This window comes from Aegilops tauschii, chromosome 5, assembly GCF_002575655.3.
Source record: "Aegilops tauschii subsp. strangulata cultivar AL8/78 chromosome 5, Aet v6.0, whole genome shotgun sequence".
NCBI lineage: Eukaryota > Viridiplantae > Streptophyta > Magnoliopsida > Poales > Poaceae > Aegilops > Aegilops tauschii.
The window spans coordinates 499247971-499251239 of NC_053039.3; the positions used below are offsets into that span (position 1 = coordinate 499247971).

A 3269-nucleotide genomic window follows, 5' to 3' on the forward strand; every position below is an offset into this window, starting at 1 on the left:
GTGCACGGCTCGCGTTCTGCCGCTGTATCGTGTCTCAGTGTGTGATGCATGGCTTGGTGCAGTGCGCAGTACGCCGAGTGTGTTTGTGTGCGTGCTGCGTGGTGGGTGCGTGTGTCCGTGTTTGCTTCTATTGACCTGGGCGCACACTTGAGGTTGTGGGTGCCCATATTTAATCCATCCTCACTAATTAATCAACCATGCTTCTTATTATTTCTGATGCAAGTTGTACACCGGTTGTTTTTAGTTGCAGTTCTATAGCCTTGAAATGATAATCTTGATTAATTTTTTCTTATTGCTGTTTAGACATGTTTTTGGCTTTAATTTAAATAATTCCAAGCCCTACAATAAATAGGGTTGGCCAAGGTAGTTGGTGTATCCACCATTAATTTACACGGTTTTGATGCTGAAGAATTTTTATTTTTTTGCAGTAGGCTTAAAGTGTTGTCCTCTCGGATCTTGAATGTGTATCCTTGTAGAATATACTGAACTGGTGCTGCTTCATATCCTGTACAGGTCATGCTCCATTTATCCTCATTTAAACTTTCTTCAACCTGGGCAGGCTACAGATAAATAGAAGGTAATCTTGTCGGTCCAGGGTGAGCCTTCTTTGGATGTTGTAAGTTCAGTGGATTTCAAGCCCCAGCAAAACCAGGGTCTGATTGATCTATCCCCCGACCAACACAGAGGACTGAGTAACATCACAAGACCAGTAAGCCACTAGTAGAAAACTGGGTTTTGATCATAAGGCAATATTCACATTAGTCCCGGTTTAGTCACGAACCGGGACTAATGTGAGCATTGGTCCCGGTTCGTGCGGCCAGGGGCCTGCCGGGCCTCGTGGGGGCATTGGTCCCGGTTCGTCCGGCCCCTTTGGTCCCGATTGGTGGGACAAACCGGGACCAATGGGCCTCGCTCCTGGCCCACCACCCTTCGTCCCGGTTAGTGGCTTGAACCGGGACCAGAGGCTCACCCTTTAGTCCCGGTTCATACCACAAACCGGGACTAAAGGGTTGGTCCTAGTTGCGGTCAGAGTTCAGTCCCACCTCGCCAACCGAAGGGCGCTCACACCGGTTTATAAGCCCGTCCCTTTCTGCCTTGTTGAGCTCCACTCAAAGTGAAAATAGATGCCCTTATACAGGGAATTTGACCTAAGTTCAGAGTTAATTTCTTTGAATTTCATAAAAATTTATTATGAATTTAGGTTGAATTTTCTCTATAGGCGCATCTATGTTCATTTTTTTAAGTAAATAAAATAAATAAACCTTAATAAAATAAATAAACCTTAATAAAATAAAATAAAATAAATAAAATAAATAAAAATAGCAGCAGTAAGATAAATAAAAATAGCAGCAGTAAAATAAATAAAAATAAAATAAATAAAGTAAAATACATAAGTAATTAGAAACAAAATGGAATAAAATAAATAAGTTTTTTGTTGTAAGTAGAAACAAAACAAAATAAATAAAGCAAAAGAGAAAACAAAAAACAGGGAAAAAAATTATGCCACCTACTGGGCCACCACGGCCTGAATACGACTTGAAACTCATCCATGGGCCAGGATTCAGGCCCGCAGAAGGCCCAGTAGGCCCTACAGGCAAAGAGAACGGTTAGGCCCGAAAGCCTGCAGTTGAGAGGAGCTCGAGAGGGTGGGCGCAGCAGCGCTTATAAACCACTCTCGAGTTCTCTCAACTAGCGAGGTGGGACTAAACTTTTGACGCGGGGCAGCACAAGGCCTTTGGTCCCGGTTGGTGCCACCAACCGGGACTAAAGGGGGGCATGCGTACCGGTTCGTGGCACCAACCGGGACCAATGCCCCCCCTTTAGTCCCGGTTGGTGCCACGAACCGGGACCAATGCGCCCCCTTTACTCCCGGTTCATGCCACAAACCGGGACCAATGAGGTGCCTATATATACCCCTCGCCCGCGAGCAGAGCACTCCAGTGCTCTGTTTTTCTCTGGCCGGCGAGGGGAGGGCTTTGTGGTGCTCTAGCTCACCTCCTATGCACATGAGGTGTTCGATGAAATGCCCGAGCCACACTAGTTAATCTTTCTCCTCTCGAAACTCGACCTCCGAGCTCCATTTTCCTCGAGATTTGTCTAGGTTTAGCGGCCCGTCACGTCCCATTCCCGTCTTCACCGCCGTCGACCGCCCGCGCCGATCTCGTCGCCGGCAACACCGTGTTGAGCCTCTTGTTCTTATCTTCTTTTTGAAAGAAAAAAATTCTTACTTTAGATAGATACTTGTCTAATTTTCTTACTATTTTATTCCTTCTTATTACATAGTGCGATGGTTTTGGTATCCGCCCCCGTCGGCCCTCGTCCTGTCTATGATTCGGATGTGGTATATATTATCTTTTTATAACTATTTGATTCATTTATTGTTTATGACAAATATACCGACCAGCGTGACATAGATTTTATTTATCTAGGAGGTGGTTGAACCGGAAATTCTAACCGACCCTATTGTCGAGAGGTTAAATTTAGTTGAAGAAGAAAACAATTACTTGAAGGAAAAAATAAAAAAAAATTGAGGAGGAGAAGATGATATTGGAGTTGCATGTTGCGGATGTCGTCGATGATCACAAGATCAAGATGGATGCAATGCGCTTGAAGATTAGAAAGATTAGAAAATATGCCATTCATACCGAGGCTTGGTATCATTATGCCGTTGGATCAATTGTTACCTTGGTTGCGATTATGATCGCATTTGTTTTCGCATTGAAATGTTTTACATAGTTTCAATGTATGGTTTAATTAATTATATGCTCTGGAGAGCTATATATATGTTGTTAGATGAGAACTATGTATGTACTTTGGTTCTAATGTGATGATGAACTTTTATTAATTTGGTCACTTAATTATCTATTCATGATGTTCTGTAATGGTTTTTGACACACTTAATTATATATAATGCACGCAGATGAACCGGCAATGGATGTACGGTGACAGACACACCTCCGAGTACATTAAGGGCGTGCATGATTTTCTCGAAGTGGCTGAGGCAAACAAGCAGAATGGTTTTATGTGTTGTCCATGCCCTACATGTGGGAATACGAAGTCTTACTCTGACCGGAAAATCCTTCATGCCCACCTGCTTTACAAGGGTTTCATGCCACACTATAATGTTTGGACGAGGCACGGAGAAATGGGGGTTATGATGGAAGACGGCGAAGAAGAAGAGGACGATGACAACTATGTGCCCCCTGAATACGGTGATGCTGCAACAGGGAAAGCTGCTGAAGATCAAGAGGAACCAGACGATGTGCCCA

General features: G+C 43.9%; 1 long non-coding RNA gene across 1 annotated transcript; it reads left to right on the plus strand.

Annotated features, from left to right (window-relative positions):
• The first annotated feature begins 1961 nt into the window (after positions 1–1961).
• Positions 1962–2845, plus strand: LOC141022442 (uncharacterized). The gene is made up of 2 exons (XR_012183751.1): positions 1962–2341; positions 2430–2845. It is a non-coding gene; the product is annotated as an uncharacterized lncRNA (long non-coding RNA).
• Positions 2846–3269: the final 424 nt, after the last annotated feature.